Here is a 15,495-nt window from a genome sequence, read left to right on the forward strand (position 1 = left end):
TCTCTCCCAACATACTGTGCTCTCACTGGGGCCCCCGAGAGTCCCTGTCCTGGGGGCACCTGTCAGGCCCAGGGCAGACAGGGGAAGTGGGGTCGGGGGGAGCTAGGAACAACGAGAGGAGGGTGTGTAGCTAGGATTCCAGCCAGAGGGGAAGGTTCATGCCCCTCACGAGGAGGCTGGCTGAATCTGGAGGACAGTACTTGTAGCAGAGGACGGTGGCAGGGGCTGCGAAGGAGGGCCGAGGTCCAGTGTTCTGTGTCCTTAGCTGCCACTTCCTGGTGAGACAGGTGGAACAGGGCCTGTGATCACTGTGGTCACAGACCTGGTACTGCATCTTCCCCTGGTGTGCTCAAACAGTTCTAAGGTGCCCTAGGCGGGAAGTAGAGGATGGAGGGCGAGGGGAAGGTCGGTGGCTTTGATTTGAGCTGGCTTTGTACTCCCTGCCTGACTGCCTGAGAGGCCATGACCAATAGTAGCCTGTTGGGGAGGCGTGGCTGGGCAGCTGGGCAGCTGGGCATGAGGGTGCTGGGCCACTGCAGGGCAGAGCTCACTCGTGTCACTTGGAATCAGTGAGTTGCAGGCCATGGGGGAGGGTCCTCCACTCCATGAATAAGGTGGGGGTGTCCAAGGTGGGCCTGGTACAGTGCAGGGACCAGGTCAAGGGGTTTTGTCTGATTCCTCTGGGGACAAGAGAGATGGGGGATGGGAAGAGTGGACACAGTGGTAGCTTTGCCTTAGAGAGTTCTCCATCTCTCCAAGGCCTTCTCTATTCTAAACAGCTCCTCTGTGCCTCAGAACTCTGCCTGCTCTCCCTGGGACTCCAATATGCCAAGACAGTGCCTTTGGGGGTTCTAGAAGGGCCTTCGTGAGGAGGTCAGATGTATCAGGCAAAGTCATGGTGATGGGGTGAGTGTGTCAGAAACAGTCATTGCTTTTCCTTCTTCAAACACCTGAGAGGTTAATCAGGGAGAAATCCAAGTGGAAATTAGTTATTGTGGAGCCATGATTGTCCTGTTTATGACAAACCCAAATGAGGATGTGGGGGACGGATCTGTAGGTGAGAAGTCCCTAAGCTCAGACGAGCGGTCTCCTTATCCTCCCCCCGCTGCAGGTTCTAGGATTAAGCTTAGAGCCTGCCTGGGGGGTTGCTGGGACCACCTCTGGGGGTGTCAGGTGAACTCATATTCCGTTCTCCCCACAGCACCACACTGGATAAAAACCCATCCTTTTTTTGGAACCAGCCCCCTTCATCACTCCTTTATATCACGTTTTCAGGGAAATAGTCCCACTTGCCCCAGTGTCTCCCCGCCTTGGTCCTTGCTGAAGGGCAGGGAGAATAGGTCCATTCTCTGAGTCCTGCTAGGTTGAGCCAGAGGCTCATGAGAGGCCACCAGAGGTGCCAAGTCATGGGTAGCTGTGCCAACATGCTGGTGAATCTGGTCTCCAGCCATGCCCCGGGCTCAGAAAAGGCAAGAGGCATGCTATAGGGGAGGTAGCTCTGGAGGTCCTCTTGGGTATGAGTGTGCCTGTCACTCTGGAGGGCCCCCTGTCCATTTCTCCCTTTTGTTCCTCAGCCTGGTCCTGTGGGGCCACTGTCCTTTCCCTTGTGCTCATTTGTAAACTGTGTGTATTTATACAGACCTGCTTGCACTGGCTGAGTCCCTTTGAGTCCCTGAGAGATTGGTTCAACTATCCTTGGGTTGTTCTGGCATGGCAGTAGCCTTTGAAAATATTTTAAAATATAAACATTCAATTTTTTTCTAGTGTCCTGTGGTATGGAAAGTTCATTTTTATCTTTTGACGACTCACAAAAGGTCTTCGTGTTAACATATTTGGCACTAAGGAGACTGACGGGGCCCAAGTCATCCCCAGAATCTCGAGTACTCTGCAAATCTCACAGGGCTGTAGCCGAGCCGCCTCATACTTCAGGCATACTGGGAAGGCGAAGAGCGGCCACAGGAAACTTCCGCAGCCTCCTGCCTCTGCTGGGGGGACACCGAGAAGGCTTCCCTATTTCTCTTGGGCAGCTCCAAAGCAACGTCCCGGGTTCAAATGGTACTGTGCTTCTGACTCAGGAATTCAAGTCCAGAACTCCGAGCCAGAAAATCCCTGTGTCCTTTTCTATGACATCGAGCCTAGATTAGGGAGGTGAAGTTCCAGTTTGCGTCACGTTACCTTTCTTTTTCCCTAGGATGCCCCTTCTAGTAGTGATTCATTCATTCAGCAAATCCTGAGCCCAGAGCACGAGCCAGGTACTCTGCGGGGCACTGGGGATACAGCAGTGAACATGACAGGCAGCATCTCTGGGTCCCCATGGCACTTACACACCACGTACACAGAAGTTCCAAGTAAATATGTAAACAAGCAAGGTAAGTGCAGATTGTGATTAGATTCCATGAAGGGGAGAAACGGTGATATGAGAGTAAATGGGGAGTTGGCTGTAGATGGGTGGTCAGTCAGGAAAGGTTCTCTGAAGTGACTTTTAGATTGACGTTAAAGGATGAGGAACCAGCCACGGGAGCAGCATTTCGTGGCAAATGGATCAGTAACTGCAAAACGTAGGAGAGAACGCATATGTCTCTTCTGCACAGAGAGACTCTGCATGACGCTAGGATACTGATGAGGTGGGAGAGTGATGTGGAAAGAGGTTGGAGAGGTCAACACCAACAACATATACAACCAATTAAAAAATGGGTAAGGAACTTGAATGGACATTTCTCCGAAGAAGAGATACAAATGGCCGACAGGCACATGAAAAAATGCTCAACATCACTAGTCATTAGGGAAATCAGAACCACAATCAGGCACCACTTCACACACATTAGGATGGCTACTCTCAAACAGAAAACAAGTGTTGGTGAGGATGTGGGGAAATTGGAGCCCTTATGCACTGCAGGTGGGAATGTAAAATGGTGCCGCCACTGCTGTGCAAAATAGTACGGCAGTTTTTCAAAAAATTAAAGGCAATTACCATATGATCCAGTAATACCACTCCTGGCTGTATACCCAAAAGAACTGAAAGCAGGGTTTGAAGAGTTGTCTATCTGCACACCCACGTTCAGAGCAGCATTACTCATAATAGCCGAAAGGTGGAAGCAACCCAGGTCAGGTGTCTATTAGCCAATGAATGGATAAACAAAATGTGGTATATGCATACAATGGAATGTTACTCATCCTTAAAAAGGAGGAAAATTCTGACACATGCTATAACACGGATGAACTTTGAGGACATTCTGTCAAGTGAAATAAGCCAGCCACAAAAAAACAAACATTGGGGCACCTGGGTGGCTCAGTCAGCTGAACCACTGTCTCTTGATTTCAACTCAGGTCATGATCGCAGGGTCTTGGGATCGAACCCCTGCATTGGGCTCTGTGCTCAGCGGGGAGTCTGCTTCTCCCTCTCCCTCTGCTCCTCCCCCTGCTCACACACACTCTCTCTCTCAAATAAATAAATAAATCTTTAGAAAAAAAAAGACAAACACTGTATGATTCCACTTATACGAGGTACCTAGAGTGGTCACATTCATAGAGACAGAAAGTAGAGTGGTGTTTGCCAGGGGCTGGGGGGAAGGGAAGTGAGAGTTATTGTTTAATGGGCATAGAGTTTCAGTTTTACAAGACGAACAGAGTTCTGGAGACGGTGATGATGGTTGCACAACAATGGGAATATACTTGACACTATGGAACTACACACTTAAAAATGATGAAGACGGTAAATTTTATGTGTATTTTACCACACACACACATACACGCACACAGACAAAGAGGCTGGAGAGGTAGACAGGAAAAGGGAGTTTGGACTTTATACAATCCCTGGGTACTGCTGCTCAGATCAGGAAGTTTGGAGTCTGTAGGATCAGTGGTTGCTGAAACCAAGTGCTTTCTTTTGCTAGATGAAATAAACACGTGAATGTAATATGCAGGAAAATATGGCTGATAATCTACATAATATACCCCCTTTCCATTATTCTCAGGGACTGGTTCATAGCAGCAGCATCACAGAGAGGGCATATAATCTTTATAATTTTAAAGTTGAAATGAGCTAACTTTATAAGGAAGAAACAACTGCCTTAAATTTGGAGAGATTGGAGAATTATATATATATATATATATATAAAATGCAGGAGCCTGGGTTTTACAACACAGGTGTAGCCAGACAAGGCAGGGTCGTTGGAGGAGCAGGAGCTCTAGTGAAAAGGGCATTCAGGAATGAGGGGAGCTCTGGCAGAATCGTAACCCACAGGGGTCTCCTGCGAGTAAGAGACTGCCCCCACCCCTACCCCCGGCCCCCAGCCAGCCAGCCTTGGCCCGCCTACCTGGTGGCGATGGCATTAGGACACCTGTCGAGCTGGGTGAGGTCATGAACCTGGGCTGCCCCTCTCTCCCAGCTGCTGGGCTGCAGAAGCAGGGCATCCTAGGGTAGAGAAGCTTCTCAGAGAAGGCTCTCAGGTTTGCCTCAGGCGGGGACTGAAGCCGATTTCCAGGCTGGTCTCCTTGAGGGGGAAGAGATGCCATCTAGGCCACTAGGTGGCAGCAAAGCCCAGCAGGAGCTGGAGCCGCAGAGAGGACCAGACTTCATTCTCCTTTGTCAAAGGCCCCCGCTGCTGTCCCCTTGTGGGGTGAAACCGGGCCAGGTCTGGTCCGAGTCCAGTGCATTGCCTATCCAGCGGCAGAAGGGGAGCTCTGGCAAGCTCCCGTGGCCATTTCTCCATGGTCTCCTTTGGTTGTTTCTCTTCTCCTTTTCCTCTTCTTTCATGGGGGGGAGGGGTGTTGGTGGGGGGCAGAATGGAATGCCTTCCCAAGGGCTCTCCAGACCTGAAGGTCAGGCCAGTAGGGAGGCAGAACTGGCAGGCGTGAAGAACCAGCATGTGTTGTTTGGGGGTGTGGGGTGAGGGGACGGGTGGATGTAGGAGGGGGAGGGTGGGGAGCTCGGCTTCTCTTCCAACAAGGGCATAGAAATCCCAGGTTTCCCCTTGACCTGTCCTTGCTGTCGGTAGCATCTTCTCTTACTCAGGGCACAGAATTACAGAAACCTGGCTCCCCCAAAGTGTGATCTCAGGAGGCCACAGCACTCCTTCCTCTCCTACCTTTATTCAGGGATGAGGGGCTAGAACCCAGAAGGCAGAAGATACAGGTTTAGAGGTTTAGCACTGTTTTGTCCACCTGAAGTGAGAGGGAGGGAGGTGTTTAAGCCCCTGAAATGATAATCCAGAGAAACCCTAGTGCATTTCCCTGAGTGCCTGACCTCCACAGAGCCAAGGAGCACCTGGCGCCCAGCAGGCCCAGCTTGCCCGGCCCCCGTTGTGTTGGCAGGGCTCCTTGCCTTCCCGGAATGTGTTCCTTCTTGTTTGCCACTCAGTGCCTGGCCCAAAGCCAAACCTGGGCTGCTCGGAATACCAGGCCCCACACAAGATCTGAGACAAGGCTCTCTTGGGGAAAGGCCAGGACCTCTTTGCAGCCTCATCCCACTGGTGCCCACTTCTCTAGGGATATCAGAGCCTCCAGCTGCTGAGAGCAGAATCACTTAGGGAGGATGCAGCTGGGACCCCAGCAAAGCTGAGTGTGGCATATCGACATCCTATCCTATTGGCAGCCTTCTAAATTGGGCCAGAGTGGGCAAAGCTTACTCATAAGCTATTCATTAACTTGTTAAAGGCAGAAAGGTTGGCTTAGGCACCACTTTGAGAAAATGTGACACCCACTTCTCCTGGATTCGCTCTAGCATGAAGGAGTGTTAATTGGTGTAGAATTTCTGATGCAAGTTTTTCTTTGCTGTTACTTCCAAATACCAGGCTAGTCTGAATGCATGCTCTCTCCAGTACGTAACTACTATTAAAAGATTTATTAAGCACATTCTGTGGGCTCCCGATTGTATGCTCCTATAGATACTATGATACTATAATTTTCTGAGCACTTAACTGGGTACCAGGCCCTGTACAAGGTGCTTTTTATACTCATCTCATTTGACTCTCAATACAAGAATCTCTCAATACAACTATACAGTTTTCACACCTTATGCTGTGCAAACTGAGACTGAAAGGCCAGAAATACAATGTGGAACCCTTCAGGGAGTTCATTGAGGAAACAAGACAGAGGGAAGAGCTATTCTAACAGTGTAAAACATGTGAGCCCATGGTAAGTACAGAAAGGAGTGGTACAAAAAGGGACCAACTCATTGGCAGAGGGGTGTGCAGCGTGTGTGGGCTTCAAAGAATGAGTAAGAGCTGGATCAGAGAAGAGATGTGGGGAGGAGCCTACAAGGTACGTGTGTGAGGGATAACATCGGTAAAAGGATGACCGTGTGGAGGATGATGCAGATGAAAACTTGTGAGAAGCAGAGTTCCTGCTGGGGAATGAAAACACAAGTGGGCAAAATCCTGAGGGATTTAAATGCCAGGATGAGAAGGAAAGATTTGAACTTTCAGGCAACGAGGAGCTACTGGAGCTACTGAAGCTTAGGAGTGATGTTTAGATAAATTTGGTGGTTTAGGAATGCTGGTCTGGCAGTGGAGTACAAAGCAGATTAAAAGTCCAAGTGAAATAAGTCAATCAGAGAAAGACATGTATCATATGATCTCACTGATATGAGGAATTCTTAATCTCAGGAAACAAACTGAGGGTTGCTGGAGTGGTGGGGGGTGGGAGGGATGGGGTGGCTGGGTGATGGACATTGGGGAGGGTATGTGCTGTGGTGAGCACTGTGAATTGTGTAAGACTGTTGAATCATAGACCTGTACCTCTGAAACAAATAATACATTATATGTTAAAAAAAAGAAGAAGATAGTAGGAAGGGAAAAATGAAGGGGGGGAAATTGGAGGGGGAGACGAACCATGAGAGACTATGGACTCTGAGAAACAAACTGAGGGTTCTAGAGGGGAGGGGGTGGGGGGATGGGTTAGCCTGGTGATGGGTATTAAAGAGGGCACATACTGAATGGAGCACTGGGTGTTATACGCAAACAATGAATCATGAAACTCTACATCAAAAACTAATGATGTAATGTATGGTGATTAACATAACATAATAAAATAAAATAAAATAAAAAGTCCAGCAGAATAGTAGAGATCATGGTTTCTCAACTTCAGCACTACTGATATTTTGGGCTGCCGAGTTCTTTGTTATAGGGGTTTTCTGTGCATTGTAGGATGCTTAGCTGCATCCTTGGCCTCTGTCTACCTCACGCCAGTAGCACCCACCCCCCCCCCCCGCCCCTTGTTGTGATAACCAAAGACATCTTCAGATGTTGCCAAAGGTCCCCTGTGGGGCAAAACTGCCCCTGATTGGGAATCACTGGTCTAGATGGCAGGAGATTAGGGCTCGGGCCTCAGGATATTGGCAGGTATTTTCACAACCACTGTGTCAATCTACTGACTTTTAGAATAGCTGACAAAAATAAAAGTGGTTTCTTTTCCACAGGAAATTCATCATCAATGCCAAAGAACTTAATGGCCTAGAGAAAAGAGGTCTCAGAAGTAGATCATTCTGCATATTAGAAACCTCTAGAGGATACTCCAAAGCTACAGATAATGTGTTCTACACTCATTAGTCAGAAAGTGGCTGATCCCAGGGTTTTTCTCCCTATCTCCCACCCCCAAATCCTATATTGCTCAACAGCCACTTTGAGTAAGGAATGCCCAATCTGTCTGCAGGCAGAGAAGCTACTCATCTGTAATTTTGCTAGGTTTGCATTCACTTTTCCAGACTTTTGTTTTTGGCAATTAGTAAAGTCGATGGGTAGAGCTTAGCCTGCCAATGAAGAGTTATGATTTACTGAGATATGTCTTTGTCTAAAGGAGGAATCAGTGAAGTACAGCCCACTAGTTGGCTGCTTATTTTTGTAAATAGTTTTATTGGAACACAGTCATGCCCATTTGTTTATATACAGTCTCTGGCCACCCTAGAGCTCCCAAGGCGGAGGCTGTGTAGTTACAACAGAGACCATATGAACTGTAAGCCTATAATATTTATTAATATTTAAGAAAAAGCTTGCTGATCCCTGGTCTAAAGGAAAATGTGTATTCTTGTATGAAATTGTGGACTTAAGATTCTCATTCTGTTGCTGGGGATGACAGATTTTCATTTTTTTTTTTCACTCAGATAATTATCATTGAGTGAGTTAGGCATTGAATGACTTAGGCATGATGCTGAGTGCTTGGGATATATTAGTGAACAAGGTACAAAGAGATCTTTAGCTTCATGGAGCTTATATATTGTAGTGGTGAGTGGAGGAAGATAAGACAATAAGCAACAAAGATAATAAATTATAACAGTTAATTATAACAATAAATTATATAGTATGCTAGAAGGTGATTAAGTGCTAAAGGAAAGAGTGTAAAGCGAGAGAACTGGGATTGGAAATGCTGATGAGATACTGCAATTAAAAGAGGATAATGGTCATGCACTGCTGGTGGGAATGCAGACTGGTACAGCCACTGCAGAAAACAGTATAGAGGTGCCTCAAAAAATTAAAAAGAATTACCATACATATGATCCAGTAATTCCACTCCTGGGTATTTACCCAAAGAATCTGAAAACACTAATTTGAAAAGATACATGCACCCCTATGTTTATAGCAGCACTATTTACAATAGCAAAGTTGTGGAAGCAGCCCAAGTGTCCATCAATAGATGAATAGGATAAAGAAGAGATGGTGTGTGTATATATATGTATATATATATACACCCTTATATATAATATTCCATATTATATTATATATATAATAATATATAAATTGGATATAAAATCCAATAATATATAAATATATTATATATATAATATGGAATATTACTCAGCCATAAAAAAGAATGAAATCTTACCATTTGCAACAACATGGATAAATCTAGAGGGTATAATGCTAAGTGAAATAAGTCAGAGAAAGACAAATACCATATGGTTTCACTCATATGTGGAATTTAAGAAACAAATGAACAAAGAAAAAAAGAGACAAACTAAAAAACAGATTCTTTATATAGAGAACAAACAGATGGTCACCAGAGGGGAAGTGGGTGGGGGGGATGGGTGAAATAGGTGTTGGGATTAAGAGTACACTTATCATGAACACTGAGTAATGTATAGAATTATTGAAGCCCTATATTGTACCTGAAACCTACAACACTATACATTAAGTATACTGGAATTAAAATAAAAAAAAAATAAAAGAGGATGATGGTTAAGGGAAGATCTGACTGAAAAGTTGATATTTAAGCAAAGATGTAAAAGAAGTGAGAGAATACACTTTGTGGGGCATTCCAGGCAGAATAGCCAAAGTTCTAAGGTGCCTGGCTTTGTTCAGTAACATCAAGGATGCAGGTGGAGCTGAAGAGAGACAACAAGGGGGCAGGGCAAGGAAGTGAGGTCAAAGAGGTAATAGTGGGGCAGGGCAGGGTGGCAGGGGATGCGGAGATCACAGAAGACCACTGGAAGAACTTAGGCTTTTACTGTGAATGAAATGGGAAGCAGAGGAGTAACAAGCTTTTCCTATACAGGTTTTAAAAGGATCACCCTTGGCTGCTGGGGGGGTGGGGGAGGTGGAAGCAGGGGGTCAATCTGAGACTTTTGTGGCAATACAGGTGAGAGATGATGGTGGCTCTGACCAGAGTGGTAGAAGTAGAGATGGTGGGAATGGGCATTCTGGATATATTCCGAAGGTAAAAATATCAGACTTTCCTGTCAAACTAGAGATGGGGTATGACAGAAAAAGAGTGATAAAGGATGACTCTGTGTTTTAGCTTGAAAGGATGGATAGAGTTGCCAATGACTGAGATGGAGAAAACCATGAGTGATGTGGTTTGAAGAAGGGATATCAGAAATGTAATATTGGACATGCTAAATTTGAGATGAGTTTTAAACATCCAAGTTGGGAATGTCAAGTGGGCAATACTGGAAAGAAGTCTGGGAGATATAAATTTGGGAACTGTCAACATAGGGATGGTATCTAGAAGCATGAAACTGGATGAGATATCACCAAGGGACTGAATCTGTCCACAGAGGAGAGGATGGAGGTCTGAGCCCCGTGGCACACCTTCAGTGGGAGATCAGGAAGTTTTTAATTACTATATATCAAGGACTGACAAATGCTGCTAATAAATCATATTTCTTTCACTGTGTCTCAACAAAAGTACTTTTTCACTTGAATGCAACTCCAAAGTTTCTGATCTGGCAACCCCAAACAATTTAATGTTTAAGGGTCATTCTCTCAATAAAAAAATGGCCACAGCCCCATTTCCACCCACTGTGGGAAGTCCTGAGACTTCAATTTCCCCAAGTGTTTCCAAGTTGCTTCTCTATCTCCTGGGGCAGACCATGATGCAGCCTGTTTGTCCTTTGGCTATTGCCTGTGATGTGCCTGTTCTCTTCCTTCATTCCTCCAAATGACCCACCACCAAGATGGTTGGGTGTATCCAAATTGCACACAAGGTTTAGAGTTAATGGAAGGCTACAGCACAAAACAGAAAACAACTTCAAAGTCAGTGTATACATGACTGCTCACAGAAACGGAAAGCCATTCTCCACTATCTTGGGAAACTTCTCACTGGCCATCTCCAGCAGGACCCTGCCTCCTGCTGTGTTTCTGGTGGGCGTCCCATCTCAGTTCTTCTCATCAATCTCCCTCCGCTTCTTTCTTACCTAGGCCTCATTCTCTTTTCCTAGGGCATCCAATGAAAATTCAAATTTCTTTCATTTTATTGTTTGGAGTAACTGATCTTTCTTTGTATCCCCCCAACCCACTTAAACCAACCCAGGGAGTTGACTTTTCTCAACCAAAAGGTCCATCTAGATATTTACCTCAACAAACAACAAGCTTTCTAGAAGCACATTATACTATACTCCTGAAATCAGAGAGGTTATTCCTTTTGAGAAAATAAAACAGAAAAAAACACTATCACTAACAAACATTATGTTGGTTAAGAGTACAGTTCTGGAATCAGTACATCTACATTTAAACCTTATCAAATTACTTGAGCGATGCTAAGCCTTAGTTTTCTCATTACTAAAAGGGAGGAGATAGCATCTACCCTACAGTTTTATGGTGATTATTAAATGGGAAAATTCATATCAAATCCTTTGAAGTCCCTGGCACATAGAAAGAGCTCAATAAAAGTTATTATCTTTTAAACTTCACGAAATAAATTTAAACAAGTATAAAACCCAATGTTGGTAGGACTACATGGAATCAGATTTAGGTTTTGTATTATATATTGCATATAATACATAGCATATATATATATATATTGAAGGATTTTATTTATTTTAGAAAGAGAGAGTGCACAAGCAGGGGGAGCGGCAGGGGGAGAGGGAGAGAATCTCGAGGGAGGAAATCACGCGGGGCCCAATCTCACAATGACCCTAAGATCATGACCTGGGCCGAAACCAAGTCAGATGCTTTACCGACTCAGCCACACAGGTGCTTCTGTATTATATATTTTTAATGGTACTATACACTGATTCTTTTCTTTTGAGAACTCTCTATCTATATGAAGGGATAGAAATTGCTCATATGCTTTGATGTCCTAATTCCACTCTTATATTCCTCAAGGAGATAATTTGAAATGAAAAAGTTATTTATGAATAGTGTCTGTAGCACTGCTATTCATAGCAATGGAAGAACTAACCAAAAAGCCTAGCAGTGGGGAAATGGCTAAGAAAATCATGACCTATTAACTTGAGGTAATCCCATGTTGCCTTTAAACATAACAAGTAGACAACGATTTAGGGTGGAAATTTGTAAAAAAGCAGAATTAAAACTGCTTACACATGGGGCGCCTGGCTGGCTCAGCCGGCAGAGCATGCAACTTTTGTTCTCGGGGTTGTGAGTTCAAGCCCAATGTTGGATGTTGAGTTTACTTAGGAAAAAGAAAGGGGGGCGGGGAAAGAAATGCTTACACAGGGATTACAGCTTTGTAAAATGTGAAAATCTCAAATCAGCAGATAAATTGAAGAGATGTCCACATTAGAGTTACATGTTCCGTGAGTTTCTTGTTTTCTGTCAGGTTGCTTAAGTTCATCAACCTCCCTTCCCCCATGATAGCTTGCTCTTATGCAAGCATGAAATGTTATGCTGATAACATGGCATTTTGATTCCTATTGCAATGCCATGGACGGATGATGGGCTCTTTCTGATAAATTACTTCTGTATTTGTACCTTTTCATTCAACAAATAACAACCAGTGTCTATGTGCCAGGCACTATATTAAGCAGCAGGGATTCAATGATGAACAAATCAGACACGGTCCCTAGCCTCCAGGGCATTTACAGTTTAGTGGGAAGCGATTTAACACCAAAAATTATACATGATTTGGGTACACTGAAAGCAAATTAGTCTGGTGCATCAGGGAGGATTTCCCTGAGGAAGAGATTACATAGGAGTTACCCTGATGAAGAGTGTGGGGGAATTAGAAGGAGAGAGATCATTAGGTGGGAAGGCTTTAAGGGAAGAAAAGAATGGGTTGTGTTGGAGGAACTAAAAGAAAGTCTGCAGAGCTGGAGCACAGTAAACCAGGGCAAGGGTGGTTTAGCTCATAAAGATGTAAGAAAAGCAGGAAGGAGCCAGATTATGCTGAGCTTTAAGATATTGGCAGAATATAAAATGGACTGAGGGATGGAGAGTATGCATGAATACTGGAAGACTACCCTAGAAGCTACTGGGGCAGTCCAGATGAAAGCTGATGGTTGTTTGGACTACAGTGGTGGCACTGATGATAGAGATACACAAATTTAAAGGATATTTAAGATGTGCAACAAACATGATTAGGAGATTGATAGATGTGGAATGTGTGAGAAAGAGACAAGTCAAGGATGGCTCCTAGATTTCTGGCTAGAACTTGGTGGGCAGTGGTGTCATTTCTTGAGGTAGGGAATACTGATAAAGCAGGTTTGATGATGGGGGAAGAGGAGTTGAGCTTTAGGATTTGTTGGGTTTGAGTTGCTTATGAAATATCCTAAGGGAAGATGTCCAGTAAAAGGATATACAGGTAGAATTTTGGAAGAGTTCAGGAGAGAAGTACAGGTCAGAAGTGCCCAAATTTATCATTGGCCTGGGAAATGGCTGGGAGAACCTAGGAAGTGTGGACAGAATGAGGAGAAGAGGGCTTTTGGGACAAAATCCTGAGAATCTCTATCAAGTTGAGAATAAACTTGAAAATAAGAAAGAGTGGTCAGAGAAGTACTAGGAAAACTAGGTATCACATCAGTTAAAGAGTGGTTTGAAAAGGAAGCTTTAACGTTGCTAGGAAGACTAGTAAAAATAAGAACCATAAATGATCTTATTGAGCATTTTTGTACAGTGGTGGGAGCAGAATCTAGATTAAAGTGGGTTGAGAAGTGAGAGGGAGGTGAGAAATTGTGACACTTTAGATTTGGCTATTAAAGAGGAGGAAAGCAAAAGGTCAGTATCTAGAGGAAGACATGAGATCATGCTTCTATTTAAAGATGGAGAGATTTAATACATCTGTGCATCTAGATGCTGATGGAAAGGAGCCAGCAGAGAAGTGGATGATGATGATGATGATGATGATGATGATGATGATGATGACGTGTGTGTGTGTTGTTTGCACAAGGTCCAGTGCATAGGTTAAGGGATTAGCCTTTTGCTATGAGGGTCATTGCAATAGGAGTGAAGAATGCTCAAAAATGGGTACAGGTACAGGTAGGTTTGTAGATTTGGTGTCAGGAAAGTTGAAAAAGTTCACGATAGTTCCTGTTTTCTCTCTGAAGTCGCAGAGTGCAGGAGGAAGTAAGGGCTTTGCCGGTTTGAGGAACGAAGACTGAGGTAGCAGCAGTGGAGAGCTGGCGTATGAGCCAGCTAGCAAAGCACAACCCCCTGCAGAAAACCTTGATCCAGCTTGTGTCATGGGGAAAGGGTTTTCTTCCAAATACAGGATGCTTCATTTGGGTACAGAGGGAAAAGAGCCATGAAGTAATTCTTCTCCTGTCTTTTAACACAAACTGCAGGATCTAAGATTAATTTTGTCCCGATCACTGGTAACTCCTCCCTACTATTGACACTGAAGTTGGCTACCATTTCCTCTGACAATCTGACACATTAGTTTCTCCCTGCCTAAGAAAACTTCGTTTACATGCATTTAGCACCTGATCTTTCCTTAGAGGATTTTGTCTCGTTTTCCCTGCTTTTATACAGAGTGCTCCATCTGTGCTTAGTTTCATTTATACGAAATGAAATTCCTTTAAGTCCTCTCTTTTTTATGAGATTCCCCAGGCTACTGCTCTCGTTCTACCTCCCATCTTTTATATACAAGGAATCTGAAAGGAAGTACAATGTAGGGCTTTTAAAATATGTTAGATCAGTAGATCAATGTCAGGAGCTGATCGAAATATGACCTAATATGTAAAACAAAGCCAGTTATTATAGAGGTTCTGCTACCTAGCAGTTAATTGAGATGACAATTTCTCACTATTGCTTTCTGTGATAAGCTGGCTGAATTTATGAAATTTATAAAGTGAAGTGAGATTATTTAAAATATTCAAGCAAGGAGTTCTGGCCACCATTTCTGGGAGATGGAGAAAGGAACAGGTGGAAAATGTGAGGAGGGAGATGGAGGCCCTGCATATGAGTCTTGGCCCTGTCACTCTCAATCATGTGACTAAGCTTCTGAGTTGGGTTTCTTATCTATGCAGAGAATAATGATAGCTGGCAAAACATGACAATTAAATGAGATTATATAATTATAAGATGTAGTAACATATATAAAGTAACTTACACATTATAAAGTGATACAAAGATTAGCTGTTGCCATTTACAATCCTTGAATAGTTTTCTCTTTTGTACATAATAGTATTTATCAGGCCATTTTTTACATAGCTATTTAGTTGCAATATAAAACTAAGTTTTCAAACTTGTTGCTAGATTTAAAATGGAACTGGGTAGTGAGACAGAATGGGAATAGGTTTTAGTGTATGCTTTACATATAATATTTAATCCTCATAGTACCCGCTTAAACAGGCTACTACTTTGATTTTGCAGATGAGGCTATGAAATCTTAAACCTGCCTGAGGCTATACATTTATAACAGATAGGGCCTGAATTTGATTAACACATTCATGCTCTTTCCCACAACCACAACATGTAAATTTCTGTATTTTCCCTTTTTCTATTTTAAGTGATGGAAGAAAAAATTTAAATAACCACATGACTGAGAAATTCTATTTTGTCATTTAAATGAAATATGTATTAAAACATATGGTCAATACGGAAATAGTAAAAATAATAAGGTATGTATCAGAAATATAATCCACTTGTGATTTTTGAATGATTCTGATCCAATTAGGACTGGTGAATATAAACTTAAATAGCTATCTAGCCAAAGGGGAGAAATATTTTTGATTTGAACAGTATTAAATAGAAAGCCCACAGTATACCTAAAACTAATATAACATTGTTAGTTATACTCAAATAAAAAAAAAAAGAAAGCCCACTGATACTTATTTTTATTTTTGACCACCATTTATAGCTGGGCTTACAAATGGCGACTTTTCCA

The sequence above is a fragment of the Halichoerus grypus genome, chromosome 8 (assembly GCF_964656455.1).
Source record: "Halichoerus grypus chromosome 8, mHalGry1.hap1.1, whole genome shotgun sequence".
Taxonomy (NCBI): Eukaryota; Metazoa; Chordata; class Mammalia; order Carnivora; family Phocidae; genus Halichoerus; species Halichoerus grypus.